Here is a 10,797-nt window from a genome sequence, read left to right on the forward strand (position 1 = left end):
TATACAAAGGAGAGAAAATATACTCAGCAGTGTTATTGTGAGGATAAAATCTGATAAACTAAACAATAAATATTATGCAGAAAATATCATTTCTTCATCTGTGCTCTTCAAAGTACATGACTTATATCTCTAACTAGCATTTACCTCATTCTCTCTTGTATTGCAGGTAGTTTTAAAATTAGCATGTGTAGGCTAGGCATGTAATAGCATATAACGGACCCAGGCATGTAATGGTTCAACACAGTAGAAGTTTATTTCTTGCCCTTTCTCTTGCTCCAGAGGTCCATGGAAGGGGATCTGTTCTATGTAATAGAAGAAGATGTGGCTGGGAAAATTTGGATTACAAGGCACATAAAGATTTAAGACATTAAACAAATACCAGATTAAGGGTATTATTTTCCCACTCAAGTCTTTTCTTTTAGTTAGTCTCAAGGTAGCTATCCTCATCATGAAAGGGAGAGAGAAGCATAGGGACTAGCTAGAGAAGAAATAAAACAAACTTCAGAACTGTGTCTAGGAAAGAAATTAGGTTGTGGTAATTGACACATAAAAATGACTGAAAGCAAATTATATCCAGTCCAGTTGTGTATATACCTGTCTCTTGCTAGAATGCAGGTTCTTTAAGAGCAGCAATGTTGCTTAATATTCTCTGCATCTCCTTGCCAGTACCTGGCAATTTATAAATGCTGAATTGAATTGAAGCTCATGGATCCTTTGAGTGAGGGGTACATTAGAGACTTAAATGCCAGCATTTGGACATTGCCAGGAGGGAGGGGTGGCTATAAGCACCTTGAAGCTAGTGATAAGAAATGGGTCAAGGTAGAATCCCAGAGCTGCTGCAACCAAGGAGGATATGATGTTTATTAAATGCGCCCCCAGAAAATATTTTGCTTGTTATAGATTCACTATACCTTTAAAGAGAGCGGGTAATATTCAATGGCAGGTGTTTTGTTCCTTTTATTGACTTGAAAACTTTGGTTCTATAGTTTTGGATATAAAGGGAGAAAAATATGGAGTTTCTGGGGTAGGGGATGAGGTAAGGACAGCTGGTGGGGTGAGGTAAGGGGCAAAGGAAGGAGGAGGAAGAAGTTGAGACAAGAGAGACTGGAAACAGGTGAGCTGAGGGGTCCTTGAGGCTCCATGGTGAAGGGCCTCAGGCAGCGATGAGAGGATGCTGACCATTCCACTGGAGGCTGCTTCTGTGCTGTGCTGTGTAACCCCCCTTCCCCCCCACCCCAAATCTCCAGCTAAGGCAAGCAGCCTACATATCCATAGGTGAGGGGAGGCATCCTTGTGAACTCAGAGAAGAGGAAAGCTTCCAGTCTGGCAAAAGTGGTGTAAACTAGAGAGAAGTGTGGAGAAGCAGACACCTAGAAGGGGAAGCAGTGGAAACTAGGAGCTGAAAGCCCCACTTCTCTCCCCAGGGCTCAAGGGCTTTGTGCTTCTACAGTATGTGGCATTGAGTTCATTGTACCTTGAGCCCCACAAGCTGGTGGTCCCAGCTGGTGTCTCTTCCTCTGCAGAGAAAGTGTTCAGAATTTGAACCTCTGGGCAAGAGCTTCCAGTGACAGTACTCATTCCTTCTGTGTCCCAGAAGGCGAAAGGGCAGTCTTAATTACTACGAGAGCTGTGGTCCCTGGTCCCTAAATACCTCTGTGGGTCGTACCCTAGTTGGGCCGACCTACCTATGAGTGTTACAGCCTCCTGTCACCACGACTAGAGGTAGGTCAGAAGGCCCTCTGTGCCTGCAGCTGAGCAGGGCGGGGAAAATAAGCATTCATCATCTGTTTCGTTCTAATTAGGTGTCAGGATCTATTCTAGGCATCCTAGCATAGTTAATCCTTACAGAAACTTTACAAGAAGGTATTATCCCCAGTTCATCTATGAGCAAACTGGGCTCAAAGAGTTTAAGCGGCTTGTCCAAAAACACATGGCCGACAGAAGGCAGACTTAAACTCATATTCAGGCTATTATTTATTGTGCATATGTCTGTTCATATTATACATGTATTTTAGATACACAATGTGTTACGTATAATATATACATAAAACATTGTTCTAAGTGCTGAGGTTCCAATGTACAGCAAGACACTATCCCTGCCCTTACAGAGCTCACAGTGCAGCTGGGAACACAGGCAAGGGAAATAGGAGTTAAACATATAGAAACCAAGGAGGCAGGTGCTGGGTTACTGCAGGTTTCCAGGCAGGTTTGAAGGAAGGCCAAAGGGGTCTGAAATTAATGGAAATAACAAGAAAGTAACTCAAGTGAAGAATCTTGGGATGGAAGTTTCATTTTTTTCAATCTTCATTTTTTTCATTTAAGAATAAGCAAAATAGTGTCCACCTCACCGTCCTGTTGTGAGAACCCCATTTAATCTGAAAATATACTTGAAAAAGCTCTTCCAGTCATTCATTCTTTACTCATGCAACTTAGGCATTTTTGATGCCTATAATGTTCTAGGACTATGCTCGGTGCTGGGAACACTCTGGGAACAAAGCAGATATGGTCCCACCCTGCCCTCTTGCAGCTGTCAGCACCCTATGGGGGGCACACACATTTATCCAATGATCACAGAAATATTTAAACTCTAACAAATGCTCTGCCTGTTAAAACTGGAAAGACAAAACAAATAAGCAAAGGGGAAAAACAAGTAAGATAGAGAGGGAGACAAACCAAGAAACAGACTGTTAGCTATAGCGAACAAACTGATGGTTACCAGAAGGGACGGGTGGGGGATGGGTGAAACAGGTGATGGGGATTAAGGAGGGCACTTGTGATGAGCACCAGGTGACGTATGGAAGTGTTGAATTACTATATTGTACACCTGAAACTAATATAACACTGTATATTAGCTAACTGGAATTAAAATAAAATATTAAATTAAAATAAAATGAAACTTACAAAAATAAAAAAATGAAAAGAAAGATGAATGGCTGAAAGTCAGATATTATGAAAAACTAGTGTGAGAGGGAATTAACTGAACACAAGCGTTTGGGTCCTATTGAGTCCGGGACCTATTCAATCCTGTTGAAAACAGGCAGCTTCTCTTTCCGCTACACAATACCCAGCCTGCACATGTTTAGTCAAATGGTGTTGTGGACGGAACTCACTTTTGAAGTCAGGTAGATCAGAATTCACATTCTGGTTCTGTTCTTTACTAGCAGGGTCACACTGAGTAAGTTACTTACCCTCTCTGTGCCTCAGCTTCAAATGATTGAGGGGGATGGTTGATGATGATGAAGATGATGAAAATGAGAACTAACATTCATTGAGTTCCCACTGTGTGCTTGGCAAGATCCTTAAGTGTATGGATTCATCTAACAGGATTGTTGTGAGGATTAAATGAAATAGCATATTTAAAGTATGTAGCACGGTTTGTGGACAAAGCAGGAATCTAAACACAGTAGCCAATAACTGTGGTGTAACAAGGGTGGGGCAGTTGAAGGGTCTGCTGCCCGTGTGAGCAATAAGGGGGTGCACTGTCTGTGGAGAATTTATAAACAATAATAAAGCTGTCTGGAAATTGGTTTGCTTTTTATGGTCACCATAAATAAGAAATTCTAAACAATGTCAGTTACAAAATACTTGTCCCTGAAAAAACAAAAACAAACAAACCAACCAACAACTGTGGGTACTGTGGAGTTTGAATAATTTCAACATGCACATATATATGCATCATCTAGTACATTTTTGTTACTTATCTTTTATTAAAAATTGTAATTTACATGGAAATTAATTTGGAGGACTTCCAGTTATTCCATGAGCCCCTGACACACGTGGACTCAGCTGCACAGGTGGATTTGGAAAGGAAATTTGAAACCATGTGGAATTGTTTTAGCCCATTTTGGGCATGTATTTCTGCCTTTAAGCAGTAGATTCAAAATAAAGAGGGATAACACCATGATTGAAAGATGAAGAAACAGAGCTTGAGTTACTCCAATTCCTTTGTTCTCTGTGCCAATCATTCTTGGAACAATGTGCAGTTCAGTCTCTTGGTAGCAGTTCGTTACATGTTTACAACCCTCTCTTTTAAAGTAGCTAACATAAATATGAAGTGTTAACCCATACTTGCTTCCTTTTCTACTTTAATTATTTCAGTTTTAATTTGAATGGCATGCATAGATATACATAGTGCCAAAAAAGAACATTTTTACCGCTTGCATTCCTTGTTTTATCATCCTGATTATTTGTTTTATTTCATGATTATTACCGAAATTAAATTTATTTTATGGAGGAGGGAGACGTTAAAAAATGATCCCCACCAGATGTCAGATATGCTGGGTATGGGCCATGAGTGTTACTTTCTTCACTAGTCTTATTTCTGAGGTAGATTAGAAGCTTCATTGTCTTTGCTCACATAAGCCTGTCAATAAAATACTATTGCTCCGGCCTTGCTGCTTCAGTTTTGCCTTGGAAGGAGGTTGAGGTAGGGGTGAGTGATGACTCATTGACTTTTCTGTGGTCACCGAAGAAATTCCTGAAATGCAGGCAATTAGTGACTGAGGGGCAGATCATTTATTCTGAAAGCATCAATCACGGGAGCGGAGGGATGTGATGAAAATACACAAACGCCTATAATAAACCTCTCGCCTGAGGCAGAGAAAGAGCGAGGCTGTTTACTGAATTGAAGAGCTGGAGTGATAGGGGAGAAATTCTCAGGGACGCTTGGGTCTCGGTAGCACCTGAAACTGCCCCCTAGACACTCTTTCTGTGGGAGGTGATCTGGGTAAGGGAGCACGCACGGCCTCTTCTGTATTCACTGTGACTTCACCATCTTTACTGACAGATGGTGGTGGGCTGGGTTGTGCAGTCCATCCTGCAAGTTTCCACTGAACAGCCACTGTTGCACCTGGGCTACATTCTCTCCTAGATTTTATTGAGTGCCTGTGATGTACAGGTACTGTGCTAGGAAGAATTTTCACATACACTCTTTTAAGAACTTGTGAAGCGCTATTAAGAGATGGCAATATGTGGAGTAAAGAAGCTGGGCTTTGTTGTTAACACCAACAAACCTAGGTTCAAATACGAGCCCTGCCCGTTCTCAGCTCTGTGACACTGGGCAAGTTGCTTAACCTCTCGGAACCAGCACTTTCTCATCAGTAAAATGGGAATAAATAATAACAGCCTCCCTGTGTCATTGAGACAAGTGAGGGCAGCAGGATAAGTAAAGCCCAAGCATAGCATCTGACACATAGTAGGCCATAAAATGGGGACTGTTCTTACTCCTGTCGCAAACAAAGAAGACCTAGAGAGGTGAGTGACTTGTTTAGACTGTAGCAAACCAGCCACCCTTACGACTTTGCATGTTTATTTCTTACTAGGGTGCACTCTGTTATGGGTTTCCTCCAGGGGTTGGTGAATCCGTGCTTCTTTTGTTAGGTGGGGTCTCTCCCCAATGTTGATGCTGATAGAGGTGGTGGAATCACATACAGACATAAGAGCCCTGGGAGAACCATGTGGTTAGAGCAAGAAGAGAGTACTTCCCAGAAGAAGCTTAGGTACCCCAGATGTGGAAGATGCGCAGGTGCTGGATAGACAGGAACAATGGGTGTCCACTCAGTGATGTTCTGCATTTTGTTAACCATTTGAAGCTACTAGAGACAACATGCATGCCCTTAGAACACCTGACTTTCCTCTCTTGCTAGGTGATATGTAGTCAATATGATATTGGGATTTGTGAGGCTGGTGCTGAGTAAAGATGCTTCGGTGCCCTAATGTTGAAACGCATGATGGAAGAATTGAGGAGCTCACATTTAGAAAATTGGTGGGGAATTCCCAGGACCTGCATCTCTGAATTAGGGGTCAGAGTATTGGTGGCATCTGATACCTCCCCAGGAATGCCCTTAATTGCTTTGGTTAAGGAAAGGGACTAAAGCCGAGAAGGGTAATAAGATGCTGCCACAGGGAAGGTCCTTTCTTTTCACTTCTAACTTAAAAAAAAAATTTTTCAAAATGTACTCTTTGAACCCATGTGGGAAATATCCATCCCCTTTCCCCATGATTGGCAGGTCACAGGACATTGATAAAGTATCAGTGTGGCCCTGATGTTCTATTTCTTTTGGTTACTTCAGGACCTCAGAGAGGGTACTGGTACTATGAACTAGTTCACCAGTTTTATTTGTAGTCTTGCCTGCCTATAACCAGCTACAGAGTGAGGAGCTGCATTTAGACTAGTTTAAGTTCCAGATTAGAGAAATAGAGAATTTGGTCTTGTGTCTAATTCATTCCTTAATACACACAGGCTTAGTAAATGCTTCTTGAATAGATGAATAAACGGAGATACTTCCACATTTCAGAGGCAGTGTTGTGGGAATAGATTCTGTGATGGAGTGTAGTGTGCAGGATGGTTATTAAGGTGTGACATCCAGATAGATACCTATGGAAAAGAGGGATAGGAAGCATGACTAGGGACGGGGGAAGATCTTTGAAATGCAGATCCAGTGACAGCCTCAGCCAACCCCTGGGGGAGCTCTGGAGCGAGAATGACTCTTCAGAGGTGTCTTTAGTTGGACAAAGACCACCAGTCTCTACATCACTGCATCCATCAGTCACTGTGTGTGAGTCTCCCTAGGAAGGATGTGACCTTGGGGGGAGGCAGCGCTCTGCAGCAGACGTAATTCCTGGAGCTGACACGAAAAGGCTGTCAACAGTTGTGCACTCCCTGCAGCTGGGTGACAAGTCCTTTACTGACAGGGAATGTAAGCAGAGCACACTGTGTCCACCATACAGTGGTATTTTGTAAAGGGGGGGTATATATGACAGTGTGTGTGTGTGTGTGTGTGTGTGTGTGTGTGTGTGTGTGTGTGTGTGTGTGATCATTACCATTCATCAAACTGGAAAAAAGGGACTTCTACCTTATTTACATACTTCAACTGGGGTGACATAATGGCCTTTGAACACAAGGTGGTGCTGTAGTGTCAGTTCTGAGGCGCTTTGGTGCCCCTAGGAATTCTGGAAGTAGGACCACCCTATTCTCTCTCTTTTTTTAAAGATTTTGTTTATTTATTTGACAGAGAGAGATACAGCGAGAGAGGGAACACAAGCAGGGGGAGTGGGAGAGGGAGAAGCAGGCCTCCCACTGAGCAGGGAGCCCGATGTGCGGCTCGATCCCAGGACCCTGGGATCACGACCTGAGCCGAAGGCAGACGCTTAACGACTGAGCCACCCAGGCGCCACCACACCCTATTCTCTTTAGAAAGAAAAAAACATAGCAAAGAGGCTGAGATGCTGTTTTGAAGTTGTTTTTTACCCGGACAACTGACTCAGAAGAGGTGAGATACCTTCCTCTCTCCCTCCCTCCCTCTCTTCCTTCCTCCTGAAGATACTCACCTTAGGGCTGGCTCCTGGGCTCCGGGCTCTGGCTGATCACTGGGGTAGCACAAATAACAAAATTTGGCTTCCCCTTTGGGAGCTTTGATGGAACAAGGAAATGGCATCTGTATGTATTCCATAAAGCGTAGGCTTCATGGCTGCTACATTCCCAAGTCAGAGCTTAGGGAGTGGTGGGAGACCCAGAGAGGAGTTAGGAGCCTAGAATCAGAGTACTTAGTTTTCCATCAAGAAGCAGCTGTAGCACAGGGGTTCAGCCCATGGTTCTCAAGAGGTCACATGCCTGGATCTATATCTGACCCCTACTACTTTCCAGCTATGCGAATTTAAGCAAATGACAATCACTTGGCTAGAACTATAATTATAGTTCTTCCATCATAAGGCTTCTGTGAGGATTAACTGAGAGCTAATCCATGCAAAGCGTTAAGTACCTGGCATATGACAGGGCTAACTATTATTTTTAATATTTTCTATTAGTTCCCAAATGTTCTTTTTTTTTTTTTTTTAAAGATTTTAGTTTTAAGCAATCTCTATACCCAGCATGGGGCTCATATGACCCCGAGATCAAGAGTCACATGTGCTCCACCAGCTGAGCCAGGCAGGCACCCCTAGCTCCCCAATGTTCTTGAGCATCTATATTTTGCCAGGTCCTATGCTAGCTGCCTGGGAAGCAAAGATGAGCACAGAACCCTCACGGAGCTCACAGGAGACAGGTGCACATATCAGGTAATGAAAATGAGGTGTGAAGTCCAGGATTGAGTTTATGGGAGCAGGAGGAGAGGCACCAAACTCATTCTTGATGGGGAAGGGACATCAGTGAGGAGTTTGGGGAAAGCTGCCAGACTGGGGTACTTCTTCTGGAATGGTCATTAAAAGATGAGTAAGAGTTCCACAAGGGGGGGTGGAAATGGATGGCTGGGCAAGAGCAATCCGGGAAGAGGGGACAGAAGGGAACCTCATGAGAGAAATTTGTGAGCAGGGAGTAACTGTTGAGTGCTGCCGAAGGACCAAGCCTGAGTATGAAGTGCCTCACAGACTTTGTCATGGCTGGGGACAGTCTTTGGAGGTTTTAAGTAGGACAGTGCATCCAGTGAGCAGGCCTGGCACTCAGAGCAGATTCGGTGTTAATGGATGAGTGAGTAAAGGCTGAATAGGATTTTAGCAAATCAGTGTAGGGAGTATCAGTGGGATGAAGCTCAAGGTGGATGATGGCATCGGTCCAAGTCTAGAGACTCATTGTAAACAAGAAATATATGTGTCTATATTGTGAAGGCAATGCATGCTTATTATAAAAATAGTTGAGTAGTACAGAAGGCCATATATTAAAAGGTAAAACTTCTCCTCCCATTTCTTCAGTCTCCTAATCCTGACTCCTGGAGGTAACTACTAAGAATTTTCTTGGATTTCTTTCCAAACAAGTGTGGGCAGACCCACCTACAGAGAAAAAGGAGTTGTGGTGCTGAGATGTCGGACCCTGGAGCCAGCCTGCTTGGGTTCCCATGATAACTCTAAGTCCCTGTTAGCTTCATGGGCTCACTGCAGTTACATGACCTCCCTGGGCTCAGTTTTCCTATGTGTAAATGGACACCTACACTATAGGTTCAGTATGAGGAGTAAATAAGTGCCTTGCATATATTAACTCAGAGTACCTGGCTTAGAGTGATATTTTTATAGAGAATCTCTCTCTCTTTTTTAAAAGATTTTATTTATTTATTTGACAGAGAGAGGGAGAGGCACAAGCAGGCAGAGCAGTAAACGGAGGCAGAAGGAGAAGCAGACTCCCCCGCAAAGCAGGGAGCCCAATGTGGGACTCGATCCCAGGACCCTGGGATCATGACCTGACCCGAAGGTAGACGCTTAACTGACTGAGTTACCCAGGCGCCCCTTTGTAGAGAATCTCTTAAAAATGATAGAGGATATTATAAAAATGCTTCGCAGTATGGCTTTTTCTCAGTTACTAGAGAATCTCGCACACATTTTCACATCAGTAAACATAAATCTACTGCATTGCTCTTACTGCTGTGTAGCACTGTATGGTATGGATATACTCTCGTTTATTTAACCACTCATATTTACGGACCTTCAGGTTGTTTCCAGTTTTCTGCTACGAAGGCTATCATTGTGTCCTTGTTCAAGTAGTTCTGTAAGACAAATTCCTACAAATCACATTTCTGGTATAAGGGAGAGCCCCACCATCCATTAACTATTCTTTTTCGGTGAAAGTAGCTGGCAACTGCTCTCCGCCCCCCAGCACATCTTGAGGGACGACATCTTTCATCTGCAGGGGTACACCAGGCTGCGTCCTTGCCTTGAATAAACGGTTTAATGGAGCCAGTGGGAAACTCGGGAGGAGTTAGGCCAATGGATGTAAGAAGTCCCTCTGGGAGGCAGGGGGTTCTATTCCTCTCTCTTTTCCTTCCTGCTCTCACCTTCTACCTGAGATTCAGAGTTAGGGAGAGCTTTGGGGGGTAGACTTGGGCGATCCTAGTGATGTGTAAGAGTGATGAGTGCGCAGGAACCAGCTCTCCGGGGGCTCCCTTGCTTTCTGGGGACGTGGCTCTGACTGAACAGAGAAGCCTGTAGCCCCTGCATGGAGCCCTGTGGTCTGGCTGTAACCCAGGCGCTCACGGACTCTCAAAGACCTCTGGCATCCAGAAGAGGGTCCAACACCAGCCGCTCTGGCAGAGGCCAGATCTGTCACAGCGCTCGGGCGCGGCCTACTCCCAAACCTTCTGGGGCATGTGTCCACCAGTGCAGAGCACCACCCCTCTCAGCCCGGGAAGGACAGCGGCTGGACCTCACCTCCACACTGGGAGGCACCCTCCAGCCCCGTGGAAGGGGAATGCAGCCCTCCCCCCATATGTGTAGTTTCGCTTCCCGGGGTTCCAGCGACTCCTGCTCAACCATGGTCTGGAAGCAGACGATCCTCCTCCTAACGAATCGTCAGAATACGTTGTACGTACGACTACGTCACAATGCCTGCGTCATTCATTCCACGTCGTCTCATCCCACAGGCGTCTTCTCCCACGGTATCGCAAGACGGGCAAGTCCGGCACAATAACGTATTTTGAGAGGGAGAGGCCACATTCACGTAACTTTCATTACAGTATATTGTTATAATTGTTCTATTTATTATTAGCTATTGTTGTTAATCTCTTACTGTGTCTATAAATTAAGCTTTATCATACGTAGTGTTAACTTTAAACAGGGCGAAGAGCAACTTCGTTTAAGTAAAAGAGTGAGTTTACTCAGGAAAAGCAGAGGAGCTGCAATTAGGGACAAGCAGGCTGCGGTGAACTGCAGGCGAGTCTGCAGAAACAAAGGGAAGGTCAGCTTTGATTAGGCTTTAGGAGGAAATTGGGGAGGGTTGTTCTGAACAGAAGTTCACTGAAGAAGGACAAGAGTTTGAGGCTGTGGCCGTCTCAGTGGTTGCAGGCGGTGGTTCGTGCATTCTTACTGGGGCGGGGT

The sequence above is a fragment of the Zalophus californianus genome, chromosome 11 (genome assembly GCF_009762305.2).
Source record: "Zalophus californianus isolate mZalCal1 chromosome 11, mZalCal1.pri.v2, whole genome shotgun sequence".
NCBI classification, from domain to species: Eukaryota; Metazoa; Chordata; class Mammalia; order Carnivora; family Otariidae; genus Zalophus; species Zalophus californianus.